This window comes from Acinonyx jubatus, chromosome B4 (assembly GCF_027475565.1).
Source record: "Acinonyx jubatus isolate Ajub_Pintada_27869175 chromosome B4, VMU_Ajub_asm_v1.0, whole genome shotgun sequence".
NCBI classification, from domain to species: domain Eukaryota; kingdom Metazoa; phylum Chordata; class Mammalia; order Carnivora; family Felidae; genus Acinonyx; species Acinonyx jubatus.
The window spans coordinates 64,699,770-64,717,406 of record NC_069387.1 but is presented as its reverse complement, the minus strand read 5'-3'; the positions used below and the strand labels follow the sequence as shown (position 1 = coordinate 64,717,406).

Here is a 17,637-nt window from a genome sequence, read left to right as displayed (position 1 = left end):
GAATTTTTTTTTTAAGTGGAGAAAAACTGAATTGTTCTTTCTGGACTTCTAATGCTATCAGTGCTGTTATCACTTAACTTGAACAGCAATAATACTGGCAGTCGAAAAGCTTTTTTATAAAACTTATGTTAATTACTATAATTTAAAATATCTATGCAGATATATGATCTTTAAAAGAATAAATTAAAAAATAAATAAACAAATTAGGTTGATTGAGATATGATTTATACAAATAAAATTCACTCTTTTTCAGTGTACAGTTCTGTGCATAATCTTTCACGGGCATAAGTACAAGTCTCTCAGATAGACTCTTCATGTTCTAATTAGCCAAACTCAAATATTTTAATCAAAGATAATTACTATGCTAAATGGTTGATCAAAATATTTCGATTCAAATTAACCTATTCACAAACATATTATTTTCCAATCTGATGTAAATATAACAGCTTTCCCAAATATTACATGCTTTCCTTAATGCAGAATGTTCAATCATCATAAACGTGTTTGCATTCCTTGCTTGCACAACTTTGTAATCAGCTTACATTCAATGTCACTGACCTAGGCAAGAAGCCCTGGAAATATACTTTCTGTGGAAGGATATTCTTTTTTCAACCTGTTTATTCATAGTTTCACTATTGACTGGCTTTTTTTTTTTTTGACACATCTACCATTAGTATAAGGCCAAGGTTGACAGACATTTTTTTGTAAAGATCCAGAGAGTAACTGTTTTCAGTGTTGTGGCCATATGGTCTCTGCTGCAACACTTAGCTCTGCTGTTGTAGTGTGAAAACAGTCATAGGCAGTATGTAAACAGAAAGCATGGCTGTATTCCAATAAAAATGTATTTACAAAAACAAGTAGCAGGCAGGATTTGACTCACTGGTTATAGTTTGCCAAGACCCCCAGTAAACCTAATAGTTTCCAATTTACTTACTAAGATATAAAAAAAAATTATAACAGTGATATAAACAACAAATAATGAGGGCAGCATTCAAAACCATATAGATCCTGTGAATATCAACAGTGTTATTTCAACTAAAATTAGCTATTGTTTATGACCTGGGTTAACATAAACACACATTCTTTCCTCCATTGCAGATAGAACTCTACAAATGTGCTAACTTAGGACACTGAATCTATTGGGAAATAGTTCAAGGCCACCAATAATTCACTGATTTATTAAATCTCCCCCTACACTTCTGCACTAGAGAAGAAGCTTATCCAGGGCACCAAATCTCTGGATATTTCTCATTGAGAAAGGGTGGGCTGTTGCTTCTATGAAAGAGATTGTGGACCCCCTCCTGGCTTGTTGATCTGTAGGAATACTTCTCTTACTGGGGATTCCTTGTTGAAAGGCACAGTAACAAGGGTCAGGAAAATATTAAACCCTATCAGTTCATACTGTCTGGATCATACGTCTCAAAAGGTGAAACAGCATGAAAAATGAGCTCGCAAGTGGGGCAGGTTCTGCAGATCAGGAAGATGTGGATGGAATTTTTTAAATACCTGCTAAGTATTATATAGGAGAAGGTTATGTGAAGAGCAGGTTTTCAATAATGATGACACTGGCTCATTTTACAAGGGTTTCAGCAAAAACACTTATATAACTCAAATGGTTGACAAAACACTGTCAGCAGAGGCTCGCAGGTCCTTTAAGAGCAATGGTTCGATTTTTGCTCATTCAGTGTTTGAACATAACTACTAGGAATAAAGAGAATTGACTGTGTATCACTTTAAGCAGAAGTATTCAAAGCCACTGCCCAATTACTTCCTGTATTCTTCCCTCTGCCATGAGAATGTCAAGTCCTAAAAAGGGACTGTTCCTTAAGCCTGAGTTCTGAAATGGGAATGCAACCAAGAGTTGAGTCACAGTAGCCCACCCACAGCTATCTATATGTAATATGATTGAAAAATAAATGTTGTTTGAGGTTGTTATTGCTGTAAAGCTACCTAATATAGTGTGGTTATCTTGCCAGAATTATTTATCAGTGAAAAATTATTTATGTACACACTTGATAATAAGTAACATGTTCTGTGTCTTCCAAGGGGTCAGACAGTAGCTCTCCAAAATTATTGAATGAATGAATAAATGGGAGAAAAATATAAATAAAAGAGAGCTAGGAGATATCATAGGATATAATATCACCCATGTTTGGGAAGAATAAAAGTAGTTAAAGTCACTGGGATTCTTTGTTCCTCCCCATTATGCAAGCAGCCATACCTTCTTGAGCAGTGCAGGTCACATTCCTTAGACATGATGGGAAATATTAGAGAAAACTAATTTGATTGCATTGGGTGCTTGGTAATCAGGGCTGCTTTTGACACTGACACTGGATATTGTCTCTGTTAGTGACCCCTTTATTGACTGCAACTTCATGGTCTACATGTTCCAGTATGATTCCACCCATGGTGAGTTCAATGGCCCAATCAAGGCTGAAACCTGGTAGCTTGTCATTAATGGAAAGCTCATCTCCATCTTCCAGGAGCAATATCCTCCCAACATCAAATGGGGTGATGCTGGTGTTTTTGAATCCCCTGGTGTCCTCACTAACTTGGAGAAGGCTATGGCTCACCTGAAGGGTGGAACAAAAAGGGTCATTATCTCTGCCCCATCTGCTGATTCCCACATGTTTAGGATGGGTATGAACCATGAGATGTTTGACAACTCCCTTGGGATTGTCAGAAATGCCTTTTGCACTACCAAGTGCTTGGACTTTTCGGCCAAGGTCATCCATGACAGCTTGGCCTGGTAGAGGAACTCATGTACACAGTCCGTGCCAGCACTTGATGGTCCCTCACGGCCCCTCTGGGAAGCTGTGGCATGATGGCCATGAAGCTTCTCCAGATATCATCCTTGCTTCTATTAGCACTGCCAAGATTATGGGCAAATTTATCTCTGATCTGAATAGGAGCACACTGGCATGGCTTTCTGTGTCCCCATCCCCAAATGTCAGTTGTAGATTTGCTCTGCAGTCTTAGAGAAAGCTGTCAAATATGATGATATCAATAAGGTGGTGAAGCAAACATTAGGGGATTATCTGAAAGACATCCTGGGCTATACCAAGGACCAGATTGTCTTTTGCAACTTTAACAGTGACACCCATTCTACCTTTGATGCTGGGGCTGATATTTCCCTCAATGACCACTTTGTCAAGCTTCTTTCTTGATATGACAATCAATTTGGCTACAGCAACAGGATGGTGGACTTTATGGTCCACATGGCCTCCTTGAGCCCCTGGACTACCAGCTCCAGCTAGAAAAAGAGAGGAAGAGAGAAGGCCTCAGCTGCTGGGAAATTCTTGCTCCAACTCATCCCCCAACACACTGAGAATCTCCTGACCCCTGCACAGTTTCATCCCAGACCCCCCTGAAGAAGTGGAGGGGCTTAGGAAGCCCTACTTTGTCATGTACCATCAATAAAGCACACTGTACCCAGTCATAAACAAACAAATAAAGGCTTTGGGGATTACTTGAGGAGATGGGAATAGATTGTGTTCTAGGAAACCAGAAACACCATGAAGCCATTTGCCCAACTGTGAAATGCCTTTTGCCGAAGAATCTGGTACTGATTCAGTCCAGAAAATAGTTTGATGAAGCTTGAGTGAGTGATGAGTCTTGTGCTTGACATGCTTCCAGTAAATATTTACTAAATAACTTGATCATAATGCCATTTTAAATAACATTTCATGAAAAATGTATCCTGCCTTATTAAAATAAGGTAATAAACTAGAACTCAGGGATACCCCATCAAGATTAAAATGTTTCTTTGATTAGCAAATGAGTGATTAAAAACTCCCATGTTACTATACCAAGGACATAGCAACATAGATTTACTTAGTTCATTTATTTGAAGAATATATTTTAGCTTTAATTATTTATGACAGTTTTAAGTATGCTCACAAATTTATTGCTTTGTTTGGAAAGTGTAATTAAATCTCTACTTTGGGAGATATTGATATTATTAATGTGTAAGGATAAATCTGAAAATGGGAGCACTAACAGCTTAGTCCAAATCACTGTCTTTCTCTTTTAGCAACTTCAAACAGTATGTGTATATGATGAATCACTTATATCCAGAAGAGTTAAACTTGTTGGAAAATCCTCCTCCTTGGAACTTCTACCTTTTTCTCCTTTCTTAGTGTGGCAGGCAGGTAATTTGTCATTTATTTCACACCTGAAATTTTGGAAGAATAGCAAAATGTAGCATAACATCTTTTATTTGTGTCTTAGAAGGTTTTTCTAGGCACTATAGTTGTTCCAAGCCTAAAAGATTTGGTCAGCCCAACTGGACCAGTTACTTTTACTATAAGGAGAACCTATAACTATATTTTGGTCTTTTTTATGTTCTTCTAAGTTTTAGATGACCTGTTAATTAAAATTCTAAAACACTGCAGTATTTGCTTACTAAATCAATGAATTACTGCAAGTACAAAACATAGAATCTAAGCTTTAACTATTTTACTGCTAGAGAAAATCCATTTGTAGAATTTGGTTAAAGAAAAAAAAGCTTCGTGTGAATCTTTGAGAGACTTAGATACATAGTGATTCAATAAAATAGGTGATTAATATATTAACTATAGAAGATAAAAATAGTTGACAAATTTTTGAGAAAACTAACGCACCTGCAAAAATACTCATAAACCAGATTTGTTTATTCCTAACATTAGAGAAAACTTCCTAAAGATGCTTAGGCTTATAGTAAAGAATGATATAATTTAGTTAAATGTCAAAAAAAGAAAAAAAAGTGAGGGAGGATGGAGAGCTATGTACAAGAGCAGCATGCAGAAAGGTAAAGATGTATAAAAACGTGAAAGGTTTGAAGAAGTTCTTTCAAATTTGATTTTCAGAAGAAAACTACAGAGAAATACACACACACACACACATACACACACACACAGTTTTAAAATAGGCCATTTAAATCCCAATGGCAGCCAGTCATATGTGTTAATATATCATTTTGTGCAAGGACATCAACATTACTCTAGGTTCCAGGATAAGAGACAGCATACCAGCTCTTTAAGAGTTACTGGTTTTCAAAAGTATTTGTATTTTCCATGCTTTGTTGTCCATGGTATTGCCCACTTTACCTATATTTCAAGATAAATCAAATCAAACTTTGGCCAAAATTGATGTGGTTAAGAGAAATATAGCTATATCTTATATACTTTTTTAGAAGTACTTGCACTCTAAGAAAAATGGAATCTTTTAAAAGATGAGGACTGAGATTACTTCTAAGTCAATACTTGATTTGTTTTTGAAAGTAAATCTGTGCTAATGGAAAGTATCATTTTCCAGCATGAATTAAATTATTGTGCTCTATATTTCCTGCTGGAGAGAGTAGGTTCCTGGCAATATGATGTTACATTTGCATTTTGATAACACACAGTTTTAGACTATTCCCCTCAAATCCAGAGAAATATAAATATATCAGAGTATTCTTGAGAGAAATAGAAGTTTTCCATTATATTTTACCAACGTTATGTATAGAATTTTCAATAAAATCTGTAATTTTGGTAAATCAAACATCCAAGTAATGAAATATCTTACTTTTCATAAAGTAGGATACATGCATCGGTTTCATCATTGATAAGTTTATCTCAGTTTTTCAGAAATACATCAATAATATATAACAGCTATTTCTATTACAGGAAGATTCTTAAATGCCAACATGTAAAGCTTATACAATTAGATACAGATGAAATGTTTAGATTCTTGTCAATATAGTCTTAGGAATAGAAGTTTTGGTTTTCTTAAAGCCATACATTTACAAAAAAAAACATAGGGATAATTTTTCAAATGACATAATAATTTCATTGTGTGAAAACAAAAAACTACAGTAATGAAAAAAGTTAGGGTTCCTTTACAACCAAATACCTAGTTTCATTAAAGAAAGTTTCAACTTTTAAAATTTCAATTTGTTGGGGTCCTGCGTGGCTCATTCAGTTAAGTGTCCAACTCTTGGTTTCAGTACAGGCCATGATCTCACGGTTCATAGGTTTGAGATCTATGCTGGGCTCTGTGCTGATAGTGTAGAGCCTGCTTGAGGTTCTCTGTCTCCCTTTCTCTCTGCCCATTCCTGGCTCATGCTCACTTTATCTCTCTCTCTCCCCTCTCTCTCTGCAAATAAATAATCATTAAAAAATAAATAAATACATACCTGCATAAATAAAACTTCAATTTGTATGTAACTGCAGAAACAAATTTATTCGGTGAAGCTATGAGATATGCAAAGACATTGATGTTGAAAACAAACATGTTTGAGGGCACCTGGGTGGCTCAGTAGGTTGAGTATCCAATTCTTTATATCTGCTCAGGTCATGATTCCAGGGTTGTTGGATCAAGCCCCAAGTCAAGCTCCAAGCTGAGTGTACAGCCTGCTTAAGATTCTCTCTCTCCCTCTCTCTCTCTCTCTCTCTCTTCTCTCCCTCTGCCCCTCTCCCCCACTTGTGTTCTCTCTGTCTCTAAAAAATCATAACAAAACAAAAACACCCAAAACATGTTTGGAACCCTTGTACTATACTAAATTCCATGAAGTTTTTTATTATGACAGTGCCCACTAAGTAAGAAAAAGTAATCTTAACCTAATACTTGATGGTCATTATTCATAGCATACCAATAATTCTAATTTGATTTGCTCTCAAATTTACATAGTAATTTCTTCTATAGTCCCTTTTAACCATAATGTGGGGTATAATGTCACAAATAAGAAGGCTTGGAAAAGTTAACTCAGTTATGCTGGAGGGCAGACTTTCTAACTTCAAGTTCATCATTATTTGTAATAAACATATTGGGAGCATAATGAGCTTTGTGAAAAGTATTTATCTAAAATATATTAATGTAATGTTTGCTAACAAAAAAAAAGGTATATATATCCAAACTCCTATTTCCAAGGTGTTTACTCCATTACAAAACTCCTTAGTTTTGAGAATTATATAAACAGCTTTCTTTTTAAATAGGGAACTCTTGTCTTTGAACAAGTATTTATTAAGCAGTAAGATTAAGGGGAAAGCAGTTAACAAGATAGGAATAATTCTTTTACTAATGGCCTACCATCTGTCATAGTATCTTTCAATCCCTGAAGGTTAGTGGATGTCTACTAAAGATACAGGATATCCCATAAGAATTTTAAATTTATGCATTTTATTTTAATCTAAAAAGATAAATAGATACATGTAAGTATATTCTAAATAAGTGTTGTCCAGGACTTTCTATGGTAATGAAAATGTTCAATTTTATGCTGTTCAACATGGCAGCTGCTAGCTATATGTAACTATTAAGTATTGAAATGGTACTAGTGTGACTAATGAACTTAGACTTTTAGTTAAAATAATTTAGGGGCACCTCGGTAGTTCAGTTGGTCAAGTGTCCAACTCTTGGTTTTGGTTCAAGTCATAATCTCACAGTTGTGGGTTCAAGCCCTGCATCAGGCTCTGTGCCAACAGCATGGAACCTGCTTGGGATTCTCTCTGTCTCCTTCTCTCTCTGTCCCACCCACACTCATGGTCATGTACTCTCTGTCTCTTTCTCAAAATAAATTAATAAACAGTAATAAAATAAAATAATTTAAATTAAAATGTAAATATTTACATGTGGCTAGCAATGCAATCACAAGGGTCCTTATAAAGTAGAGGGAAGAAAGTCAAAGTGAGAAAAGGAAATGTGACAATGGAAGCAGACGTGAGAGTGATGTGAGAAAGAGACCTCGAGCCAGGGAATGCAAGTGGACGCTAGAAACTGGGAAGGCCAAGGAAATAGATTCTTCCCTAAAGTCTCCAGAAAGAACTAATTCCTGCTAACAACTTGATTTTGGCCCAGTGAAACCCATTTCATACTTCTGACATCTAAAACTGTAGGATAATGCATTTTTGTTGTTAACCAATTAAGTTTGTAATAATTTGTTGCAGCAGCATTAGAAAACCAGTATAACCAGTTTAGTCAAACAATGCCTGCAGATAATAGTATCCTTCCAAGGTAGTTTAGGGTTACATTTTCACATCCCTTGTCCCTCGTCCCTTGGCCCAACCCCTTGCTTTCAGTTTAAATGGCAATAAAGGGGAATCTCATTCAACTACACTTAGGACTACTCTGAGAGAATTTCTTATGATAAATGCATTCTTCTCCCTATGATTATATTTCCAGTGGTGTTTAATGGCTAATTAATTATAGATTGAATACACCTTTGAAAGCATTTAGCTTAACCATATCACAATCTGGCTCAACATCCACTATCAGAAAACAGAACAAAATTAAATAGACACATTTGGTCTGGAAAAGAAGCTGGAAAACTTAGGATGTTGCAAAGATGTACAAATGGCCAGCAAGTATATGAAAAGGTGCTCAACATCACTAATCATCTGGGAAAAGTATATCAAAACTACAGTGAAATATCACTTCACACTTGTTAGATTGATTATTATCAAAAATAGAAAAGATAAGTGTTGGTAAGATGTGGGGAAAAAGGAACCCTTATACACCATTGGTAGACATGTAAAAGTTTTCAGCTGCTGTGGAAAACAACATGACATGTCCCTCAAAAAGTTAAAATGGAACAATCATATGATCCAGCAATCCAGCTTCTGGGTATATATCCAAAGGAAATAAAATCAGGGTCTCAAGATATCTCTACTCACATGATCATTGCAACGTTATTCACAATAGCCAAGATATGGAAACAACATAAGTGTCCATTGACAGATGAATGGATAAAGAAAATATAGTGTATATATACACATGGACTATTTTGCAGTCTTCATACAGAAAAAATCCTGCCATTTGTGACAACACAAATGAATCTGGAGGACATCATGTTAAGTGAAATGAAACAGAGACAAAAGAAAAACATGCATGATCTCACCTATATGTGGAATCTAAAAAACAATTCAATTTATAAAAGTAGAATGTTGGTGCTAGGGATCAGGGGTGGGGAAAATGAGAATAGCTGGTCAAATGATTCAAAGGTTCAGGTATACAGAATAAATAAATTCTGGAGATCTAATATATATAGAATGGTGATTACAGTTAACAGTGTATTTTATACTTGAAATTTGCTGAAAGCATTGATCTTAAATGTTCTTACCATACACAGTCATATCTCTAGGAGGTTATGGATGTGTCAAGTAGCTTGATTGTGTTAATCATTTCACATTTGGTATATGTATATCAAAACGTCATACTGTACACCCTAGAAATATACAATAAAAATAGTCATATTTTCATAGTGTGCTGGAGAATTTTAATGTTGGTACAAGTATCACAGAAAATGATTTAATTGCATATATAGAATGGTTGACAAAATAAAATAAAATACCATTTATACCCTCCCCCAATAATATTCTGTACATCAAATTTGCTAATTCATGTTTTATTGCGGAGGGAGTGGCATCTTCTTCCTACCATATACATTTAGTTCAGTAAATGGTGTAATCACACTGCTTGTCTCATGATGGTGCTATTTCCTGTGTTTTCATGTCCAAGTTTTAATTTCTTTCTAATTTATAGTTTTTTTTTAAGAATAGAAAGGAAATCTGGATTTACTCATTATAAATATATATATAATAAACAACTATTTTACTTTATTTAAATATGTTCAAATAACTCTATTTGAAATAGAGAAATAACAATATCACTTATATTGATAAAAGTGTCCAATACAAAGCTGATGAGTTTTTGCTCTTTACATAAAACCTGAAAAGATTGGTAAAAGCAGCTATGGTAATCTATAGCTAAAACAATTTGGATCCAGATATGTCAACATGCTAAAGATATGTAGAGGACAAAGTGGTAAATCCATGACTTAAGCCCAGTTCTTGACATTTCCTTCACTAAGATTGCTTTTTTGGATCATTGATGAGCCAGACAGAGAAATGAGATAAGAGCTCCTAACACCTAGAAAACTAGAGTTGTCCATCTAGAGAAACAGTTGATTTCATTATGGAACTTTGGGTAGGATATTAGGGAAGGAAACTAGCATTTGTTATGTTGAAACTGCTATATAAATTTTAAAAAGTTAGTGAATAAATAAGTTCACCTTCCTTAGGTTTTATCTCCATCATTGAAAATTTTCTTGTATTTGAACACTCTTCTATAACTTATGACTGTCTATTCACTTGCATGTTATGGTGTCCTTTCTTACAAAGATGATGGGTGTATCATCTGTGTAATACTTGGGAATAGGTGGTTGGCATTTTCATATTATTTTATTTAGTCTTCATAACAACACTTTGAGTTACATAATATTTTTCCACTGGAATCTGAGACTTGAAGATCGAATACCCTGCCTGAGCTTGTACAACAAGGTAGTGGCCTTCTCACAGCCATAATTTCCACCATAATATTGTCTACCACTGCATTTGAGGTGAGTTATTGACTTTTGATGATAGATCCCTGCAAATCAAGTAAAAGAAGATCCTTTGGAGAAGGCGTGTATTGTTTCTTTTCTATAAAAGTTCCCTCCCTAAGTGATAGCTAGTGACTGATGTGAATGATCTCTCCATGTGATAAGAATAACAGGTGATAGCAGTGTTTTAAAGGGAACTTTAACCAAAGGCATGACAGTAGACAAAGGAAGGACCAAAGGTGACCCTGGTAGAGATGGCCACAGAGCGAACCAATGAACAAGGAAACCACTCCAAATAAGATGGTGGCCCAGGTTAGACTGGCTCAAGCACTACTGACATAGGGGAATTGGAAAACAAAGTTTGGCCCTGGAGGAAGGTACCCGTTACATCATGACATTGACAAGCATTGTCAATGCCTGTCTTAACATGGCATTGACAGGAGATTGAGTAACAGTTGGTTGAAACTAGTTTCCTGAGATAGAATGATACTTTGAAAGACTTCTCATTTACTTGATACTTTTGATTCCCAAAAGTAATTTACACGGATTCTTATTTCTGTGCATGGCTTGAAAGGAAAGGTCACAGTTACAAAAAGTGAAGCATAAGTTGTTCTGTTTTGTTCTCTGATGGATTCTGATCATATGGCTTAGTTTTGGCACACTATAGACTCCCAATAAGTGTTTGTTGAATGAATGAATCAATAAATCACTGTATGTGAGCATCCTCCAGTATCACAAGCATAGCAGTGCATTTGTTTAACACATGAATGTAGAACAAATCTAAAAGGCTGTAGAAATAATCTAGCCTAATCTCCTCATTTTACAAATAAAAATGTAGTCCAGAGAAAGGACATGGTTTAATCATGGGTACACAGAAGCCAGAAATCTAGGAAAAAATAGAGAAAATAATTCTCAGTTCCCAATTCAGGCTTTGTTTGTTTTTGTTTTTGTTTTTGTTTTTTCCTTCCATTTCTTCTGTTTTTGTTTGTTTGTTTTAATGCCTTCCTTTTTACTTATGACATAACTGGGCAACAGCTATATATTGGCTAAAGAAGATTTCTAGTTATATAAACATCAAAAATTCAAGCCAAGGTCAGGTTGTATCCTTTTCTTTTTCTTTCTAAAGCTTTGTCTCAATGATTGCTAGTGTGCCTCTCTATATATACTGCCTCATTTACGTGTTATTTATGGGGATTGTGTGAGATTATTCATGTTTGTGCTTATTCTTCCCTCTTTGTAATGGGGTAGAACAATGTAGATTTTCTTGATTTCTGAAATAAAATTGAGAGTTACAGAAGATAAAATAGACATTTGAAGACTGCACTTGCACAGTACATGACTTTGTGCTAGAGCCCAGAAGCCTACATCTTTGTCTCAGAAGTCGGATGCTGTTGAATGGAAATGTGGTCTGTACATATGCCTGCATTGCACTTACATTGTTTTCCTGATGTTCTTTGCATAAACCTAGGGTGCTGAGTGGAAGGTGACCTCCTCCCCAGAAGAATGCTAATGAATATCTCTGCTGAGTCACCCACAGCATACATTCAGACTGATGGTAAAGTTCCATTATATCATTCAGTTGTGAAACTAGAATAGCATAATGGTTAAGACTGTAGGTTTTGGACTGAAGGCAGAGCTGGGCTTGAGTCCCATCTCTAGCACTTCTTTACCATATGTGGGTAAAATGGGGACAATAATATGAACTCCTGAAGGTTGTTACACTTTTAAATAAAATGATATACATGATGTACCTACCTCAGTGTGTCTCGTGAGCTCTACTGCCTTTTGGAATTATTATTGTCCCACTTTCCTATTCTATATTTGAGGAAAGTTGAAAATTAGGGAGCTGCCTTATGCACAGGACTAGAGATTCTAGGTCTAGGCACAAGTTTTCTGATTTCTATAGATTATCAGCCTGTTGTTTCTTATCATTGTCCCTCATTGTCTCTTCTCAGGAGAGGTATAGAGCAAATGGAAATGTGTCACCACGTTCTTTACTTTCTTTTTACTGTCTTTGTGTGCCTGGTTCTTTGAAGTTTGGTTGTTTTTTGCTGTTTTTTTTTTTTAACATTTATTCATTTTTGAGAGACAGAGAGAGACAGAACATAAGCAGGGAAGGGGCAGACAGAGAGGGAAACACAGAATCTGAAGCAGGCTCCAGGATCCGAGCTGTCATCACAGAGCCCAACGCGGGGCTTGAACTCACAGACCAGGAGATCATGACCTGAGCTGAAGTTGGACGCTTAACTGACTGAGGTCCCCAGGCACCCTGTGTGCCTGGTTCTTTGGAGAAAGGGAAAACCTTGCCGACTCTGGGCCTTCAGCATCACCCATCTCTCCATGTTCTGCCTACGCTGAGTCAGTGACTATGAGCAAGACATTACTGTGGACCCCCTGACCCTCCGGTTTAGGAATTAGCATGCAGGGAGTTTCTGTCACCCTATGATAAATGGAATTGACAAACCACACAGCCCTGGAAAAGAGGTAAAATAATGCCCACAATGAGTATATGCATGACTTCATGAGTTTTGCCACCTTAAATGGAGAAAGGGGGGGGGGGAATGTGTAAAATAGAATATCCTTCTGACATTATTTATTCAAGATAAAACTAAAATCAATCCTACCACCTTCTTGTTACATGGGGAAAACTTGGACATCATTGCTTACATAAGGAAAGGTACTAATTACAGCACCAAATCCATAAAAATATGAGGCATTTCATAATACAGATTTATAGATAGACACTGCTGCATTGTTTACACACTTAAAAAAATACCATGACAGCACTCCAATGGCTCAGAACTAAATTCCAATTTGGCTTAGGCCCCTGACCATGTATGAGTTTTAGCAAGTCATCAAACCTCCCCAGTCCTTGGTTTCTTTATCTGTATAATTAGACTATTGAACTGCTGCTTGCTAAAATCTCTTTCCATCCTAAAAGTATTTTGCCAGCAAAGTATTTTCCCATTACATTAGGTATGAAAGCAAAAAGATAAAAAGAAATAAGCTACCCATAGTTGCTTACAGACATGGGAACAAATAACTATACTGTAATATATAAGTATTATAAGAAAAACTCATACAAAGTATAATATTATGATCAAACATGAAGTGATTAATTCTGGAGCAGAAGCAGGTACCAGGAAGAAGTGATAGCTAAACTGGATTTTGAAGGATGAGTAGGAGTTCACTAGGAGAAAATTATGGAGAAAGATATTTCAGGAAGAGAAAATGGGTTGAACAAAAAGGACAGAGGAGCAAAATTGCTTACAACACTCAAGGAAAAACAGATCGTTCAATATTTCTGGAACACTGTTCCTATGTTAGTGTGTACAAAATGAGTTCTGATATGTCAACCAAGTTAGATTGCAAAGTGCCTTGTAATGGACTAAGAATGCTGGGTTTCATCTTCTCGTCTTCAGATAATTCAGTTTCAGTGGGTATTATAGCTTTTAATACAAAACATGATACACAGAGGCTCATGCATTGTTATAAATGCAGACTTTGTGACTATATATATATATATATATGCACACTTACATGCGCACACGTACACATATATACAAATGAACATGCAGATAAAGATTCTGTGTCCTACACAGCCTTAAGATCTTGCTAAAAATGTGTTCAAGTAGCTGAAACAACAGGAAATACATCTAGAAGAAACTCTGGCTACTGGGTTAGCTTATTGCTTTCTTCTAGGGTCCCGTACCTGACAGCAGTCTCTTGATTTTCCAAGAAGCTTTCTGGAAACTCTTAACAAAGATACTTGGCATGTGTACATATGCTTTTAAAAAATAGCAGGGCCTAGGGGCGCCTGGGTGGCTCAGTCGGTTAAGCGTCCGACTTCAGCTCAGGTCATGATCTCACAGTCCTTGAGTTCGAGCCTCGCGTTGGGCTCTGGGCTGATGGCTCAGAGCCTGGAGCCTGCTTCCGATTCTGTGTCTCCCTCTCTCTCTGCCCCTCCCCGTTCATGCTCTGTCTCTCTCTGTCTCAAAAATAAATAAACGTTAAAAAAAAATAGCAGGGCCTGGAATGTATTCATCTCTATAGTGATCTTGGTTAGATTGGGGCACAAACATCGTAGCTAATCTGTTTCACTGAAAATCAGTTCAGAGTGCCATCTGAAGAAAGAACTCAGCCTCAGGCCACTCTGAGTACAAATGAAATGCCATCCAATACATGTTTTCTTGGGATCAGAATGTGTTAGACCTTGGGCAAAAATAGCCAACCCATCTACTATAGGGAGGCCTGAACCAGAAAGTCAGAGAAACAGCATATCAGACTTAAACCCTGGTCAGTGAATGAAAGTCGTTCCTGAAGCAAAGTGATATCCTATGCCTATGGCTCAGCCTCAGTATATGGGAATAGTTTTATTTGCTTCTTTTTAAAATACAGACATAACATTGTAAATGTTTTCTGTGCCAAAAAGAAGCAGAAAAGGGAAATGATTTATATATGCCTTAGTAAAATTGCATCTTGGGCTCATTGCAAAATAGACAATGTAATTATTTTCGGAAACACTATGCACTTTATTAACTGCATGTAAAGTGCATATGTGGACATGTCACAAATGTTCATGAAGTGATAGTCATGATGGCTGTTTGGTGCTCCTTGCCCTTTTTTTCTTTGCATTCCTCGACTCCCACAGTGAGACATCTGTAGGCTCCTGCTGTCTCTGGGAGGGCTTTGCCATTCCATCACCTTGCTCCCTCCAATCAAAGTGTGCATACCTCATTAATGGCTACTCTCATCCTTACTCAGTGCCTGAATAGGTAAGTGATTCATCTCTAAATATGAAATAATATGTCATCAGCTATAGACTAGCTCTTGTATAGGATATTCACAGAGGAATAAAAATTGTGTGAATTTCCGACACAATGCCGCATCAACAGGAAATGTGCTGTAATAGATCAGAATCTTGCTATACTCAAATTGCACTTTGTGGATAAGCACCAAAAATATAATCTGAGAACTGATAGAAAGCCCCATCTCAGCCCCATGCATATATGATTCATATGCATATAAAAATTTGCAAAGTTGAGTATCTGGTCTATAGTAGGCACTTGGTATGTGTTTATTTTTTATCCTGACAGGTTTGAGCACCTTCTAAACTTTTGAAATCCTACTACCAGATCCAGGGCTGAGGGAGGACACAGCTGCAGAGGACAGGGCTGGGGACATTAGCTGCTTTCTAATTAGGAAAAAAGGAAAAAGGAAAGGAAAGGAAAGGAAAGGAAAGGAAAGGAAAGAAACTAAAAGAAACAAAAAGAAATGAAGAGAAATGAAAAGAAACGAAAAGAAGAAAGAAAAGAAAAGAGAAGAACTAACATTTAGGAAGCCTCTGCTTGGATTCATGACTAGGATTTGTGGCAATGTGAAGACTAAAAGTTTTCGCAAGAAATCTTACAAGTGATTCTGTTGCATCTGCTTAGTGCCTTTTATTTCAGAAGGTAACAAGCCGTTTACCCAGGAGCTATAAACTACACTTAATGTTCCTGGACAGCCTGGACAAGGCACAAAAGCATGAAGTAGGCTGTTGTGTTTAAACACTAGTGGGATGCAATAAACCTCATGGAGAGGAGAAAATCAAGGTTAAGGAAAATGAAGAGACAGGACCATGAAAGGATGAATATACTGTGTAGGACTTCTGGAATTTGGAGGATCCCGGTGGCAGAGGGTGTGGTTCAGGGGGTCATGTATCTTTTTGGAAACTATTCTGATAGTAGTGTGGAGGATTATAGGAAGGTGAAACTAGAAACCAGGTCAGTTAGCAAAATATTTTAATATTCAAGGTAAAATGTAGCTAATTACACCTGAACTCTGGTGAAGTAAGTACAATGGAGGGAAATGGAGGTTTTAAGACACAATAAGAAGAGTGAGTTGAAAGGTATTAGTGACAGGCGTGGATGCATGGTGTGGGAGAAGGAAGAGTTGACTCCCAAGTTTCAGCCTTGCATAAAAGGATGTTGCCATTTATTAAAATACGGTCTAAGAGAGAAGGAAAAAGTTTTGGAAGAAATATAGTTTCAGTTTTACAGAATTTGGATTCAGCATACCTATGACAAATCCATAGAGGACAGCCTAGTGGATAATTGAATGGATGAATCCAGGTGCAATAAAAAGATGTAGCTGATTATGTGGTATATTCTACACAGCAAGTGACCTAAAGCAGTCTTCAGTCTTTCCCCTAAATTATTTGACCACTTCTCCATTCTAGCATCATTTCATTACCTCTTCTAATGTTCTACCTCTTCTAATGTCAGAATGTGTAAAATGTGGCCCTTGAAGATAGAACAAATAACTCCACTATTTCTTAGGTATTTGACTTTGGAATAGTAATTTCAGTTTTGAGGTACAGTGTCTTCATCTTCAAAGAGCATTATGAGAATCAAAAATAAATACAGATCTTCTTTGACTTACAACGGGGTTTCATCCTGATAAACCTAACGTAAAATGAAAATCTCGTAAGTCGAAAGTGCATGTAATACACCCAACCTATGGAACATCACAGCCTAGCCTAGCCTACCTTAAACATGCTCGGAACACTTGCCTTAGCCTAAAGTTGGGGAAAATCCCATAGCACAAAGCCTATTTTATAATAATAAAGTGCTAAATATCTCATGTAATTTATTGAGCACTATACTGAAAGTGAAAAACAGAATGGTTTTATGGATGCAGAATGGTTGTAAATGTATCAGTTATTTACACGCTTTTGATCCTGTGGCTGACCACGAGCTGCAGCTGCTGACCCTGGCAAGCATCATGAGAGAACAACATACTGCATATCGCTAGCCTGGGAAAAGGTCCAAGTTCAAAACTTGAAGTACGGTATCTACTAAAGACATATCACTTTCACACCATCATAAAGTCAAAAAATCATAAATTGAAACACCATGAATAGGGGACCATCTCTATGTGGGATAGAGTGTGTGGAATAGTGTCTGAAAATAACCAGTGTTCAATAAATGCTGGTTTTCTACATCACATTTTTTTTCTAGTTAGTTGAGGTGAGTTAAAAATCCTATCAGGAAATAGTCACTGATCTGCTGCTTGATTACTTTCAGAAGAGAATTGAGTAAATTCTCCTTCCCCAAACACAGAGTATATCCCTAAACCTCAAACAATGTCTTCTTTAAGGAGGAATAATTTAGGTGGAATAATAATGTAGTAGAGAATAATATTCCATTTTATAACATTTTATAACAGTCAGAGGCCTTTTCTGATTTCAGTTGGGCCACCAACTAACTGAGTACTCTCAAGAAGCCTCCCTGGCTCCAAATTTCTTTTCTAAAAATAAG

The 17,637-nt window shown here is 36.5% G+C and overlaps 1 pseudogene; it reads left to right on the top strand.

Annotated features, from left to right (window-relative positions):
• Nucleotides 1–2,281: 2,281 nt before the first annotated feature.
• LOC128311020 (glyceraldehyde-3-phosphate dehydrogenase-like) lies at nt 2,282–3,534 on the top strand (annotated as a pseudogene).
• Nucleotides 3,535–17,637: the final 14,103 nt, after the last annotated feature.